Raw genomic sequence first — 17021 nt, 5'->3', positions numbered from 1 at the left:
ATTTACAGATGGGTTTTATTTAACTGCCACCTTCAATGCATGTTATTTAGTTGTATAAGCATCCTCATGCAGAAAGGGTGATGCTGCAATAGTAGTTAACAGGTTATTGGAAAATGCGTTTTGTTTATGGGGAGTTGCTGGAGGAATCTCTGGCAATGGAGGTACTCATTTCACTGGACAGGTTGTAAAACATTTAGATAAGGTATTACAAACCCAATAGTATTAGGCAAAGCTTACTGAATCAATTGGATTGCTCCAAAGGTATTACTGATTTATGGCAATCAGATCCACTTCCACTGGAAAACATAGATTTCCTTATAAAAGAATTGTGGTTAGGCATATGCCCCTAATAATAGAAACTCGTGTATTTCATACTCACATAAGCTCTAACATGATTCAATATTTCAGGTTTTAATGCATTATGCCAAAGTATATTTTCACCAGGTATAAGAAGATCTTCATGACTCACCAATTTACAACCAGACCTTTCATGATCCAGAACCCAGACAATGAGTTTTTGAAAGCAGCTCAAATGCAAAGTCAAGAGACTGCCCTTGAACAACTTTGGAAGGCACTATACCAAGTTCTTCTTACCACCCATAGAGCAATAAAACTTCACGGCTTGGATCCACTCCTTTCAGCCCAGGAGGGCCCCTCCAGACTCGGGACTGTACACTCACCAGAGATCTCAAGGTAAAATTGCCCAGAAAAGTTTCTCCTCAGAAGGGGATGTCATCCTAGACAGGGACAGCTTTCTGAAGATTATGGATTAAGATTTTTCCCCTCTTATGAAATCTTTGTCCCTTTTCCTCTCTTTCCTGTGTTTCTTTTCTGTTTATACATGAGAAAATAATGTAATAATTAAGATTTTATGATTAGTACGTTCCGGGGGAACTTAATTAAATATTGGATATGTCACATTAGACCTAAATCCTTACATGATCTTAGAGACTTTCTGGCTCACTCTTTAACAAATTTAATTGATCTTTCAAGTGCAATATCTGGTTCTTTCTATAAAGTTAAGCTTTTACATGCACACATTCGGATTCCTTGTTTAAAACTAGCAGTAGGCAAAACATATAGTGAGGATTTTACAGTTAAATTTTGCCAGAAATTTAGTAAGAAAACCAAAAGAAAGATAATTTGTTTGTGAACAGATGTATAACCCAAATCCCTTGATTGCGCATAGCCTGAAACCATGCAATGATTCAATAATGGAGCCTTAGATAAATATTACTAGTGCTTCCCTACTGATAACCCTGAATGCACAAGGCATCCCACAGGGAATAGTCTGTTGTGCCCCTCCAAGATATAATTTTATCTGTGAAGGATTTAATGATCAACCATACGTGTGGGCAACTCTGTCTTAATAAATGGAAAACAAGGCTCAGTGTAGATTAGGGATTCTAAAAGTACCTTTGTCACACCAAAACAACTTGGAAAAGGAACACTTCTTAATTTGCACTATGGAATAAAGATGTTTTGCCAACAGGCATAAATTCCTGTAAATGGGTATCTTTTGTTAGAATGCTTTTTTCTACGGCTTGGCACAAACTTTAGCTATAGCACTGACTCTACTGAAAATGCTACAGTTGCCCAGCAGACGTCTTAAACTACTCCGGATAGAGTTGTTTCAGGTAATAAGATGCCTTTGGACTATCTGTTGGCTTAGCAGTGGGTATTGTGTGTGATAGCTAATTCTTATTGTTGTATTTGGAAAAATTTGTCTGATATAGTAGAAACTCAGTTGCAAGAAATCAACAAACTTCTTGGTTAAAACAAGTAGATTCCTCTTCTGGATCATTTTTTATGTATTTGATTTTGATAGGTTCAATTTCTGTAGGCTCCTATTAAGAAGTATACTTTAGTATCTTCATATTATCCTTTTGATAGCCCTCATAATAGTCTCCCTGTTACACTGCTTTCTCTCAAGAGTCTTAAATGCTCTAATGCAGCCATCTGTTATACATCAAATTGTCTTACTACAGTTAGAATAATGAAAACATAAAGGGATTATAAATATCATCCAACTGACCTAATGTTATGAATTGTTAATTTAATGCTGAGACCAAATATGTCCGATACAATAACAGAGAGTGTCATCAATGCACAAATATTTGGTCACTCTCTTAAAGTTGAGAGGTGGAACAAAACAGAGAAATTGTTAAATCATACTAAATTTGGCCTGAGGTTGCCTCCATACTTTGATTTGAATTCCTTTGTAGTGAATTGCAACCTAACTTAGTATGTAAACGAACCACAACCTAACCAGGTGTATATTTTTGTACAAGTAGCTGTGTCTCAGCCAATCGTGGCAGCCAACCTTCAGCCAACCACAGGCTGCCAACTGATTGCATCATGCCCAAGATGTTTCTGTACTTTCTTTCTTTTATCTGTCTATAAATACTGCCTGTCCACATTGCTGGGTGGAGCTTGCTGGAAGTCTGATTGTTCTTTGCTCAAATGAACTCTGCTAAATTTAATTTGCCTCAGGTGTTTTTTATTTTTTATTTCTTTATAGCAAAAGGCAGAAAAATTCGAAGACAGAAATAGGAAGAACAAGGGCAACAAGAAGAAAAGAGTAACTAATATAATGGATATTAATCCAACTACATCAATAATTTTAAACAACAGTGGACTAAATGCACCAATTAAAAGACAGAAATTGTCAAAGTGGAACAAAATCCACAAATCAGTAACTGTATGTTGTTTATAAGAAACCCACTTTAAATGTAAATGCACATAGAGATTAAAAGTAAAGGAATGGAGAAATGTATACCATGGCAAAGCTAATAAAAAGAGAACAAGAGGAGCAATATTAGTTATTAGAGATAAGGAGGAGCCTTACATACTCATAAAGAAGTCAATTCTACATAAGACATAAAAATCCTCAATGTATATGCACCTAACAACAGAGCATCAAAATACATGAGGCAAAAACTGATAGAACTGCAGGAATAAATAAATTAACTCACTATTATAGTTGGAGACTTCAATGCCTCTCTCTCAGAAATGGACAGATCCAAGAAATGATGAAGGGCATAGTTGAACTCATCATCATCATCATCATCAATTAACTGTATATAATGGGCATCTATTGTCTACTCAATCCAATAACAGCAGAATACGTGTTAGTCTCAAGCCCACATGGAACATTCACCAAGACAGACCACATTCCAGGCCATAAAATACATTTAACAAATTTAATAGAATAGAAATCATACAGTCTCTGCTCTCAGACAACAATGAAATTAAACTAGAAATCAATAATAAAAAGACACCTTAAAATGCCAAAATATTGGCGATTAAACAACACACTTATAAATAACATATAGATCAAGGAATAAATCTCAAGAGAAATTTAAACATCTTTTGAGCAAATTAAACATGAAAACACAACTTATCAAAATTTTTGGGATGTGGGGAAAGTAGTACCTAGAAGGAAATTTATAGCATGGAATACATATATTAGAAAAGAAGAAAGATCTAAAATCAATCTTCTAAACTTCCACCTTAGGAAAATATAAAGGGAAGAACAAATTAAATCCAAAGTAATCAGAAGAAAGGAAATAAGGAGAATAAGAGAAGAAATCAATGAAATAGAAAATAGACAATTAATAGAGAAAATCAATAAAACCAAAGGTGGTTCTTTAAAAAAATTAATAAAATTGATAAGCCTCTTGCTAGGCTAATTTTAAAAGGGAAGGCACAAATTTCTAATATCAGAAGTGAGAGAAGAAATATCATTATACACCTCATGTACATTAAAATGGTTATAATACTATGAACAACTTATGCCCACAAATTTGATAATCTACATGAAATGAACGAATTTTTTGAAAGACATAATATGCTACAATTCATAAGACCATCTGAATAGGCCTATATTTATGAAATAAATTTAATCAATAATTAATAACCTTCCTAAAGAGAAAGCACCAGGCCCAGGTAAGTTCACTGGTGAACTGTGCCAAACATTTAAGGAAGAAATCATACCAATTTGCTATAATGTCTTTCAGAATATAGAAGACAAAAGAATACTTCCTGCCTCATTCTACTAAGCTAACATTACCTTAATACCAAAACTATACAAAGAAATTAAAAGAAAGGAGAACTACAGACTGCTATCTTTCATAAACACAGGTGCAAAAATCCTCAAACAATTAGCAAATCCATGCCAACAATTTATAATAATTATATGCCACAGCCAAGTGGAATTTATCCCAGGTATGCAAAGCTAGCTCAACATTAAAAAATAAATTAATGTAATTCATTACATCAACAGGCTAAAGAGGAAAAATCACATGATCATATTTAATTGATGCAGAAATTACATTTGGAAAAAAAATCCAACACCTAATCATAACAAAAACTCTCAGCTAGCTAAGAATAGAGAGGAACTTCCTTAACCTGACCAAAAAGTAGCTACAAAAAACCTACAGCTAATATTATACTTAAGGGTGAGAAACTAGAAACTTTCCTACTAAGGTCAAGAACAAGACAAGGTTGTTGCCTCTTAGCAGCCCTTTTAAATTAGCTAATGGTAGTAAAACCACAGGCTGCCAACTGATTGGTACTAGGATGGCTAGTACTAGGATGCCTAGTACTAGGCATCCTAGCTAATGAGATAAAATAAGAAAAGAACATAAAAGGTATACGAATTGGGAAAGAGGAAGTAAAATTATCTTTGTTCACAGAGGAAGTGATAATCTATGTAGAAAATCCAAAAGAATAAATTTTTTTAAAATCCTGGAACTAATAATCATAGCAAGATAGCAAAATATATGATTAATATACAAAGTTTAGTCACCTTCCTATATACGAGCAATGAACAAATAGAATTTCAAATTAAAAATATTAATACTGGCCTGTCGCGGTGGCTCATGCCTGTAATCCCAGCACTCAATCCCAGCACTTTGGGAGACCGAGGTGGGCAAATCAGGAAGTTAGGAGATCAAGACCATCCTGGCCAACATGGTGAAACCCTGTCTCTACTAAACTACAAAAAATTTGCCGGGCATAGTGGCGCATGCCTGTAGTCCTAGCTACTCAGAGACTGAAGCAGGAGAATCGCTTGATCCCAGGAGGCAGAGGGTGCAGTGAGCCAAGATTGCGCCACTGCACCACTGCACTCCAGCCTGGCAATAGAGCAAGACTCCGTCTCAAAAAAAAAAAAATATATATATATATATTTATATGTAAGCCTACATATGTGTGTGTGTGTGTGTGTGTGTGTGTATATTTTGTTTTTTTTGAAATCAGGCAGTTTCAGTCCTCCAACTTTGTTCTTCTCTTTTAATATTGGATTGGCTATTTGGGGTCTTTTGCCTCTCCATGTAAACTTTAGAATCAGCTTGTCTGTATCTAAAAAATATTTTCGAGGGATCTTGATTGGAATTTTATTTTTTATATATAGTTATATATATATTTATATTTATATATATATTATATATATATATACACACACACAGGCATCCCTCAAAACTGAAATACTTAGATATAAATCTAATAAAATATGTATAAGATTTACGTAAGGAAAACTACAAAACTCTGATGAAATAAATCAAAGGAGAATTAAATACATTGAGATACATTCTATGTTCATGAATAGGAAGTCAATATTTTCAAGATGCCACTTTTTCCTGACTTGATCTATAGATCCAACAAAATTCCAATCAAAATCCCTCGAAAATATTTTTTAGACATGGACAAGCTGATTCTAAAGTTTACATGGAGAGGCAAAAGACCCCAAATAGCCAATCCAGAATTAAAAGAGAAGAACAAAGTTGGAGAACTGAAACTACCTGATTTCAATACGTACTCTAAAGCTACCCTAATCAAGGCAGTGTGGTATTAGTAAAATAACAGGCAAATAGGTCAATGAAAAATACAGAGTCTAGAAATACACTCACGTAAATATAATCAACCGATAATTGACCAAGGAACAAAGGCGATGCAATGAAGCAAAGACAGCCTTTTCAACAAATGGTTGGACATCCACATGCAAAAAAAAAAGATGAAATCTAGACATAGACCTTACTTCCTTCACATAAATTCACTGAAAGTGGATCAGAAACCAAAATGTACAACACAAAACTATAAAACTCATAGAAAATAATGGGAGGATTTGTAAATGATCTTGGGTTTGGTGGTGACATTTTACATACAACATCAAAAGCATGATCCATGAAAGAACTGCTAAGTTAGATGCCATTAATATTAAAATTTCTTACTCTATGAAAGATACTGTCAAGAAAATAAAAAGACGAATCACTAACTGAGAGAAAATATCTTTAAAAGACACATCTGATAAAGAACTGTTTTTCAAAATATACAAAAAAACTGTTAAAACTCAACAAGAAGCAACCCAATTTTTAAAATTGGCCAAAGACCTTAATAGACACTTCATCAAAAAAGATATGCAGATGGTTAAGGAGCACATGAAAAGATGCTCCACATTATCATCCATGTCATCAGAGAAATGTGAACAAAAAGAATAATGAAATATCACTACATACCTATTCGCAAATGAGATTCTACTACACACCCATGGCCAAAATCCAGAACACTGAAACCACCAAATGCTGAAGAGAACGCCGACTTTCACATGTTGCTGGTGGGAATGCAACACTGTACAACCACTTTGGAAGACAGTTTGTCAGCTTCTTAACAAACTAAACATACTTACCATACAACCCAACAATTGTGTTCTTTAGTATTGATCCAAAGCAGCTGATAACTTGTGTCCACACAAAAACTTGCATACAAATGTTTATAGTAGCTTTATTTATAATTGACCAAACTTGGAAATAACCAAAATATACTTCAGTAGGCAAGTGGATAAACTGTGGTACATCCAGGTAATTCAATAGTATTCAGAGCTAAAAATAAATGAGCTATGAAGCCATGAAAAGACATGGAGGAAACAAATGCATATTACTAAGTGAGAGAAGCCAATCGGGAAAGGCTACATATTGTATTATTCCAAATATATGACGTTCTGGAGAAGGCAAAACCATAAAGACAGTAAAAATATCAGTGATTTCCCAAGGTCTGGGGCAGGAAGAGGGCAGGAAGGATGAATGGGCAGAACTCAGAGGATTTTTAGGGCAGTGAAATTGCTCTGTATGATACCTGTATTAGTCTGTTCTCACAATGTTATAATGAATTACCTGAGACTGCGTAATTTATAAGGAAAAGAGCTTTAATTGGCTCACAATTCTACAGGCGGTACAGGAGGCATGGCTGGGGAGGCCTCAAGAAACTTACAATCATGATGGAAGATGAAGGGGAAGCCATCAAGTCTTACACGGTGGGTGCAGGAGGAAGAAAGAAAGAGAGAGAAGGGGGAAGTGCTATGCACTTTCAAACAACCAGATTTCGTGAGACTCTATTCTATCATGAGAACAGCAAGGGGGAAGTCCACTCCCATGACTCAGTCACCTCCCACCAGGACCCTCCTCCAACACTAGAGATAGCAATTTGACATGGGATTTGGGTGGAGACACAGAGCCAAACTATATCAATACCATAACAGTGGGTACATGTCATTAAAATTTGTCCAAACCCATAGAATGTACACCACCATGAGTGAACCTTAATGTAAACTATGGACTCTGGTTGATAATGATGTGTTAGTATAGGTTCAATCATAACAAATACACCACTCTGTGGGGGGTGTTGATGATGTGGGAGGCTGTGTCTGTATGTGGGTAGTGGGGCTGGGAAATCTCTGTACCTTCTGCTCAACATTGCAGTGAACCTTGAACTGGTCCAAATAAAGTCTGGTAAAAAATAAGAAAAATCAAAAGACCTTTCTCATCTCAGTGTAATGGAGCAATGAAGGGACTTTTTTTTCTTTATGATATCCCAAGTCTCTTTATTGTCAATAGTTCCTTTTGTTGCTATCAATCATCACAGACAAAGGGGAAGTTTGATTTTTGGCTATATTTCCAAATCTTCTTATTTCCATTTCTATTCTCTCCTATTTTCTTCCTCAGGCAGGTACATTTGACTCCAGCTACTTTACTGGGGTATAAGCAAATAAAAATGCCATCAGATTTGGGTAAGCAAATTACAGACACATTGCATTCGTTGGCAATTATTTATCTGCCTAATCCACTGCTATTTCCTTAGAACCTGTGGTACCATTGAGAGTGGTTAACCCTGTTCAAGTAATATTGAATGATCAATGAATCTGAGATAATGTAGTTTATATATTTCTCAATATGCAGTTTCTTTCAAGTCCTGTGAATTTCTGATTTTAGTTCTCTCTTTGGCAAAAAGAAGTAAACATGCATTTTGGATTTAAATATTGAAATTTAATGTACTAGCTATGTGATCCTGGATGAATTGCCTAACTTCCCCTAAGTCACAGTTTCCTCACTGTAGGGACCACAATAATTGTCCAGAAGTTGGAAGAGTAGAAGAGTATTATTTGCTTAAATGCCATGGCAACCATGGATAAAAACAACAATCATGTTTCCTTTACAGATATTCCTCAGTATTTCCTTTTTTTTTTTTTTTTCTTCTCTGGTCCATGAGACAGAGGAAAAGAAATCTTTATCCTCATTCTCTTGAGCTACTAAGACAAGATCTTACCAATTTCTAACTCTCTTGAACTGATAGGCCTACTGTACTCTTTAGGTTTCTTCAAATGTCACAACTTTCCATCTATTTTCCAGTGGCTCCCTTCCTGTCCTCGTATAGGTTACCATTGAGGACACTCTTATTTTTAAACTTAGACACTCAGAAGATTTATTTCAGTATAGAATTAATAGGAACCAGAAGGTTGTTATGGTTTCTAGTAAAAGTAAACTAATAATTAATTTCAGTGGCTCCTTTTGTGAACTGCCTTCTGTCTTCTGACTCAACCTGATTTTTTTTTTTTTTTGCCTCCTCAGAAGAAAGAATTCGACTCAGGAGCATAAGACAGAGGAACGACCAAGGCAAGTTTCAGAGCAGGAGTGGAAGTTTATTAAAAAGCTTTAGAGCAGTAAGGACAAAAAGGAAAGGAAAGAGAAGGAAAGACTTGGAAGAGGGCCAAGTGGGCGACTGGAGAAACCAGCTGAACCTCAGCCTGATCTTGATCTAACAATCTGCCAAGTCCTTTTACTTTGCACCTGGATCCAACTTTTCTCTGTACGTAGTTATTTTGCTTCATTGTAGACTTATGAAATAGCTCTTTTCAGTTCTTCAGAATGGAATGTACATTCATTTATAAGCACATATTTTGCAGTTTAAGGTAATTAGAGAATGACAAAAGGAATCGCTTATTTTTTTTAAAGCTGAAGTTTTCTAAATTGTGTTATTTGAAGGTACAAAAATTGGAGCTCACAAAATGAAGGAAGGTAGAGAGAGAGAGAGAATGCAAGTAAGAGAACATATTAAGAACACAAAGAAAAGAATATGGCCTAGTTACTTCAAGGGCACCCATTATTAGAGAGGAGGAGATTGGGGATCCAAGAATAAAAAGATAAAAACCTATTGCAGTTATAGCAAGATTAATATTTCTGCATGTCTTTTGATTCCTGCTTGAATGGCTGCATAAATAACTCCTAACTTTTAAGGCTGAGGGTTTTGGCCAATGGGGTTTGACTCTGTGAGGCAAATATCAAGGATATTGTGGCTGTTATTGAAGAAACACATAGGAGATATATCTACATCAAGAGTTGCATGGCAGGGAAGCTTAAAATAATTTGTTTGCACAGAAGTAGATTTTGAATAATATGACATTTTGGTATATTATAACATTAAAGGATAAACTTACAAATGTCAATGAAACATTTCACTGGCTTTTCTGTCAAGCATAATTAACCATAAAAGATTTTTAACTCAAATGAAAATGCTCAATTCTAATAAATAAATATCCCGTACCCAGCTCTATTGTCTTTTCGCTTAAGGCATTGTCACCCTGAGTGTCTGTTAAAAAAAAATGTAGATTTCTAGGCTCTACAGATGTCCCACAGAATCACTGACCTAACACATAAGAAAAAAAAAGATTCTTAAATTAAGGTAGTGCTTGACTACCTTATTTTCAAAGTACCCCAAAGACCTCAGATTGCCTGTTGAAACAAGAATGCTACATTTTGTTTAGCTATTTTTAGTTTAGAGGATGAGCAAAACATCCTATTCTAGCCATAATTATGTTAGCAGGTGTGCACCAGATAATCAACTTGACTAAATATCCATCTTGGGTTCATACAGGCAGGATGAACATGATTAAAGTTAAAACTGCCAGCCTTCACTATTGGGGAAGAAATGCTACAGGATACAGTGGACTATTAGAGCAATATTTTTCTGAGGAAGATCTACTTATTTTTCTCATTAGTTTTATTTTGAAGTGACACTTCATAGGCATAGAGTGGCAGCCTACATTCGGATGTAGTTATACAGGCTTAGTGTAAAGATTCAGGTCCCTAATGAGACAAAGAACATTATTAGGTACTCTGAGTGTGGGAAGATTACAAGAAATTAAAAATCGAGTATTCTAGTTTATAATTCTGCCCTTTTGGGCTAATGGGAGTAAGTTCCCTTTCTGATACTTAAAGACAGAAATCTCTTCTCTACCATTCTTGTCCAAATTTCCAAGTGAGACAGTCACAGTCATGACAAGCTTTTTCTTACAACATGGCTTTCAGTTACTCAATGAATATTTATTGAGCACCAACGCTCCGGGCAGTAGAGAACAAGAGAAAACAGTACAGAACAAGAAAAAAAATCTTGTTTGGTGCTTACATTTAGGGAAGACACACCATTTCTGGTTGCTCCACCCTCATAGTCTGATTAGAAAGCAACATGCTAATGGTAACACTTCCCTTATTCTGGACATATACTTCTATTAATTATTAGGTTGTTACTTTTACTGGAAACCATACCAACCTTCTGGTTCCTATTAATTCTACAGTGAAGTAAAACTTCTGAGTGTCTAGGTCTAAAAATAAGAGTGTCCTTAATGGTAACCTATACCAGGACAGGGTAGACTAATATACGCTGGGAACTAGACTCTCCCACTAAGAAAAATAAAAATAATGACTATGGGTATTGGCCAAGTAATACATGCTAAGAGAGAGTACAGGATACTCTGAATTGAGTGGTTTCCAAAGTGTCTCAGGCACGGATCATTTGATTTCAAGTACAGAACCCACTCAATGCAGCTTAGGAAATTAAAGGTGAATTTGTTAGAAGGATGAAGCTATGTCTCACAGAGCAAAACTTTCATAAGGTACTACATTTTGAAACTAGAAAGACAGCGAACCCGCTGTCTAGTCTATGTTGCGTGTGTGTGTACTCGCCTCATTATGTCTGCACATGAACATCCTTTGCTTTACTAAATCCTGCATGTAACTTTTACATTTCCAGGTCACCCTCAACAACATCAATCATCATCATTATCATCATCATTACAAGATTAACAACAGCAACTGCATCAGTAACAACAGCATCTGCATCTATCATTTTTTTTCATCTGTTACAATGAAGTACGTCACCTATCATAAATTAGTTCTACTGACCCTTATATTTCCATCTCCCTTCACTTTTTGAAACACTATTTTTCTTCTCAGTTATCTCTATTCTTCTGCACTATCAATCTTTCCTGAGTCGATTGTAGCAAGCAATATAACAATCCACTCAAATATTATAATACATTATATATAACGGTAAAAGAACATGTTGTACTGTTCTTTTGAAAATTTCATAAGCAAATGGGGAACAAAGTAAAGTTTACAAATTTAAAAAGAAAATAAATTCTAAAGATAAACTCAGGAAATCCCACTGAGAGCCAGAAAACTTGAACATTCAATCTAAGGAATAATTTATGCATTGCAATTTCATCTTATCTCATTGTGGTATTATTAATGCCTTGAAGATACTTCTCTGCAGTTATATTACAGGAAACAGTGACAAGACTGTTAAGCTATAATCATAAGTGTAAAACAAATTTTTCTGAAGTCTTAAGGCAATAATAACTTGTATATCTATAAAATTACAAAAAATTTACAAGTTGGTCAATTTCATTTAATATTAATCCCAGAAAAATATCTCAATTATTTTTCAAAATAGTGTACATTACATACCAGAATTGTGCCTTTGAAATATATTTGAACTCTTCCAAAGAAAAAAATCCAAACTTAATTATGTCTTCTGAAGCTGATTTTTGTCATATAACACATGATATAATAAGTTGGAATATAATATCCTCTATTTCACAAGATTGCTGCAAAAATACAATGAGATATACTGGTTTATATATCTTTAAAAGAGATAATATGTAAAGTGTCTTATAGGGTTTCTGAAATACAGCATGTATTTTAAAATGTTAGCTTCGTTTCTTATTCTCTCCTCACCTTTTTATTTTTTTAAAAACAACCTTGCAGGTGTGGGAGTATTAGCAACCCAATTAAGTATATACTTTGATGTAGATAGAACTATGTAATGATTTCTGCTTTTTTTTTCTTTTTAAGACAGATTCTTGCTCTGTCACCCAGGGCTGGAGTACAGTGGCCTGATTTCGGCTCACTGCAACCTCTGCCTCCCGGGTTCCAGCAATTTTCCTGCCTCAGCCTCCTAAGTAGCTGGAATTACAGGAATGTGCCACCACGCCTGGCTAATTTTTTGTGTGTTTTTTGTAGACACGGGGTTTTGCCATACTGGCCAGGCTGGTCTTGAACTCTTGGCCTCAAATGATCCGCCCGCCTCGGCCACCCAAAGTACTGGGATTACAGGAGTGAGCATGTCATGATTTCTTAACTAGAATGCTTTCTTCAATCTCTTCATTTGAATTGAGCCATGTTTTCCTCTCAAAGCTAAAACACTGAGATCTTACCTTGTTCCTGTTAGGTTAGGTAGCCTTCCTACATATTTTGTTCCTTGATTGCTTTAATTATAAGTATGCCAGTCTGTCTTCTGTACTAGAATACAAAACCTTCAAGGATAAGATTACATTCCCATTTTCTGACCTAACTTACTGGATCCTAAACAAAAGTGTATTGCTTGAACAGCTGTATTGAACGGTGACTATTATTTCATCCACTTTTGATTTTGTTTCCTCCTGACTGGCTAAACAGTTTGGGTAAGGGCATTTTCAATTGCAAGTAACAGAACCCCAACAAGAACTAGTTTAAATCAAACAGAGGAATTTTCTGATTTAGAACAAAACTCCACTAAGCAGTCAAGGTGGCCCTGGTCTTAAGCAAACTTTGAATCATGGATGGTTAGACTGTCAAAAAGGACCCACTCACTCTTGCAGGGTCTTGTTATTACTTCTTTGTATTGAAGTTTCATTAATTTTTTCTTGCAGATGGTTTTCCATGGCATAGGACACATGGGTTTAGAAAGTTCTGTACTCATATGCTGCTGAGAGGTGACAACTTGCTAGGTGATAACGTGCTAGCAGCCCTCACTCACTCTCCATGCCTCCACAGCCTCGGCGTCCACTCTGGCTGCGTTTGAGGGGCCCTTCATCCCGCCACTGGCCTCTGGGAGCCACTCTCTGGACTGGCCGAGGACGGAGCTGGCTCCCTCTGCTTGCGGCGAGGTGTAGAGAAAGAGGCGCGGGCGGGAACTGGGGCTGCGTGCAGCGCTCCCAGGCCAGCGTGAGTTCCGGGTGGGCACGGGCTGAGCGGCCCCCTGCTGGCGGCCCAGGGAGTGAGGCGCTTAGCACCCGGGCCAGCAGCTGTGGAGGGTGCGCTGGGTCCCCCAGCACTGCCGGCCCGCCCATGCCATGCTCGAATTCTCACAGGGCTTCAGCTGCCTCCCCACAGGGCAGGGCTGGGGACCTGCTTGGGAACTGCAGCCAGCCATGCGGGAGCCTCCTTCCTTGGGCTCCCATGCGGCCTGATCCTCCCAGACGGGTACCGCCCCCTGCTCCGCCCCATCCCATTGACTGCCCAAAGGCTAAGGAGTTCCGGCATAGCAGGCGGCTCCACTAGGCAAAGGGTGTGGACTTGGAGAACTTTTATGTCTAGCTAAAGGATTGTAAACGCACCAATCAGCACTCTGCGTCTAGCTAAAAGTTTGTAAATGCACCAATCAGCACTCTGTCAAAACAGACCAATCAGTGCTCTGTAAAATGGACCAATCAGCTGTCTGTAAAATGTACCTATGGGGGGGCGGTCAGAGAGGGGAATAAAAGCAGTCCACCCAAGCCAACTGCCAGGACCGGCTCAGATGTCTTTACTTGCTATGTAAGCGTTGTTCTTTGGCTGTTAGCAATAAATCTTGTTGCTGCTCACTCTTGGGTCTGCGCAGACTTTGTGAGCTGTAACATTCACTGCCAAGGTCTGCAGCTTCACTCCTGAAGCCAGCTAGACCACGAGCCCACCAGAAGGAAGAAACTCTGGACACATCTGAACATCTGAAGGAACAAACTCCCGACACACCATGTTTAAGAACTGTAACACTCACGGTGAGGGTCCGCGGCTTCATTGCTGAAGTCAGCGAGTTGGAGAACCCACCAATTCCGGACACACTACCAGTGTGGTAGCCTAAGGTAGAGTGTGTCTCTTTCATTCCAGTGGAAAATGTTATGAGTAAGAAGTCATACTTACCAGCTTGGTGTACCCCTTGGATCAGATGTCGTAGCTGGGAAAGTGAGATTATATCAGTTAGCATTTGTGTAAAACAAATGACCCTAAATTTTAGTCAATTAAATAGAAACCATCTCTTTAGAATACAGTTCTATGGGGTGGCAGTTTCAACTGGGTTTGGGTGGCTCTTCTAGTTTTGGGTGGACTTGTTTATATAGTCATGATTAACTGCCAAGTCAGCTGGAAGCTAGCTGGTCTAGAAAGGCCTCAAATGGGATGTCATGTCTCTGCTTAATATGCTTTATCATTTTTTTAGCAGGTTATTTTGGTTTTCATATATTGTCGCTGGACAGGGTTCCAAAAGAGAAACAGAAACTGCAAGTATTCAAAGACTTTTGAAGTCTGGGCTTGTATCTTGCCTCTCCTGACTCCCACTGCATTTTATTGGCCAAAGAAATTCAAAAGATTAAAGAGAAGAAATAAGAGACTCTGAATTTTTAATGGTAGGACTTGGGAAATGGAGCAGTTACAGGTAAAAGGGAACGATTATGGCCATCTATGTAGTCTATCATATAGGTACCATGCTAAAGTTTGAATAACATATTACTCATATCTGCAGAGGTAAAGGTGACTATCAGAAGAAATATTATAGCACATACATGGTCAATGGAATAATTGTTTTAGCTTCACATTTACTTTTGTTTCTGTAATCTATGCAGTTCTACTCATTGATCAACAAACATAACTTGGACTTTCTTGCTTTCATATTGTTCTTTGCCTAATTGTCCTTGTTTCTGATGTGTCAAGATCTCTGACACCTTTCAACTTTAAATCCAGTTTGATTGGTTGTCAATGGACAATCCTCCACCTCTGAGAAGCTTTCTATGATTACTTCAGATGAAGGTAAATTTTCTCCATAGGATTGTAGCAATGGTTCTTAATTTAGGCTATGCATTAGAAATCTTGTAGCGATCTTTAAAAATTTCAATGCCCAGACCATACCTGAGACCAACTGAGCCAGAATCTCTGGGAGAGGGATCTTAGCATCAGTTCCCGTGGTGATTTTAACATATAGCCAAGGTTGTGATCCAGTGTTTTATAATAGTTTCTGATAAAATTAGGGTTACAGTGAGTTTTTTTCTATATTATAAACTTTTTTGAGGGCAGGGACCTACCTAATACAGTGTGTCATGCATAATTGGCACTCAATATAGAGTTGCTGATAAAGTGCTATGGACTGAATGCTTTTCTCTCTCCAAAATTCATGTCTTAAAACCCTATCTCCTAATGTGAGGGTATGAGTAGGTGGGGTCTTTGGGAGGTAATTAGGATTAGATGAGGACCTGAAGGTGGAGCCCTCGCGGAGGGGATTAGTATTGTTAGAAGACTCTCAAGAGAACTTGCTTTCTCTCTTTTGCCTTGTGAGGACTCAGCAAGAACTTGGCACTCTGCAACCCAGAAGAGAGTTCTCGCCAGAAACCAATCATGCTGGCACTTGGATCTAGGACTTCAAGCTTCCAGAAATTTGTGGAATAAGTTTCTGCTGTTTATAAGCCACCAAGTCTATGATAATGTGTCAGAGGACTGAGCTAAGACATAAAGTGAGTTAGAGTTAAGATTTAAGATCTATTTGTTACAATAAAATTCAAAATAGTCGTATAAATGTTTAAATGCAACATCTCAAAAATCGTAACATGTTCTTACATTTAGAGAATTAGTACAGAAATATTAAGTCAACAAAATTTCTAACATTAAATTGATGTCTACTTGTTATGTTGATTTGCAAACATTTTTTTCCACATGGATATATTTCCTTTTGTCTACCCAACTAATTGTTATTGCATTACAGGAAATCTTTTATTTATTTTGTATTTCTCTGTAAACACCTCCCTACCTTGTCTAGTATAGTGTCAATTATTTCATGCTTTTATTAATGTAATGGCAAAGTCATTTTAATGGCCAGAATATAAAGAATTATAAATAACACCTCCATAGAATTAAGATTTGATTGTTGCAATGGCAATATGGATGACTTTTAGAAAAATGTGTTGTATATGCCATCAGACATTAAAAAAATTAGCTAAGCTGCAAATCAATTTTTACATGCAAATATAACATATTAATAACAGCAGTAGATGAAAAAAGGATTGGCTTGAATTGCTAAGTCATTTCACACATTGATACCAGAGTAAAATACTTCAAAATTGTTCTTACTGAACTTTCTTCTTTTCCTCCCACATACACAGAAGAAGAAAAATATCACTATACCATTAATGTCTTTTACATACCTATACACAATCTGAACTTTCTCAGAGGAACAATGAACAAAATAATTTTTCTATTTCTTTGGAACATATTTACTTAACATGAAAGATCTTGTGCCTTTGCATTGGGCGTTCATTTCCTTTATAGCTAAAGGGTAAATGATGGATAGGAGAATAAAGAGGGACAAATATAAGGTCTGCTAATATGGTAATGTCTGTAGGTGGTGTA

At 36.8% G+C, this 17021-nt stretch overlaps 2 long non-coding RNA genes across 3 annotated transcripts; both read left to right on the top strand.

Moving 5' to 3' along the window:
• Positions 1-408: 408 nt before the first annotated feature.
• Positions 409-12320, top strand: LOC134810080 (uncharacterized). The gene is made up of 3 exons (XR_010157244.1): positions 409-693; positions 8904-9141; positions 11362-12320. It is a non-coding gene; the product is annotated as an uncharacterized LOC134810080 (long non-coding RNA).
• A 1785-nt stretch (positions 12321-14105) lies between these two features.
• LOC129143975 (uncharacterized) lies at positions 14106-16737 on the top strand. 2 transcript variants are annotated; one of them, XR_008548002.2, is made up of 3 exons: positions 14106-14491; positions 14845-15431; positions 15955-16737. It is a non-coding gene; the product is annotated as an uncharacterized LOC129143975 (long non-coding RNA). The 2 variants fall into 2 exon arrangements; XR_008548001.2 differs by having other exon boundaries at positions 14136-14491; positions 14848-15431.
• Positions 16738-17021: the final 284 nt, after the last annotated feature.

This window comes from Pan troglodytes, chromosome 4 (genome assembly GCF_028858775.2).
Source record: "Pan troglodytes isolate AG18354 chromosome 4, NHGRI_mPanTro3-v2.0_pri, whole genome shotgun sequence".
NCBI classification, from domain to species: Eukaryota; Metazoa; Chordata; class Mammalia; order Primates; family Hominidae; genus Pan; species Pan troglodytes.
The sequence above is the reverse complement of the archived record's forward strand: the minus strand, read 5'-3'. Positions and strand labels throughout refer to the sequence as shown.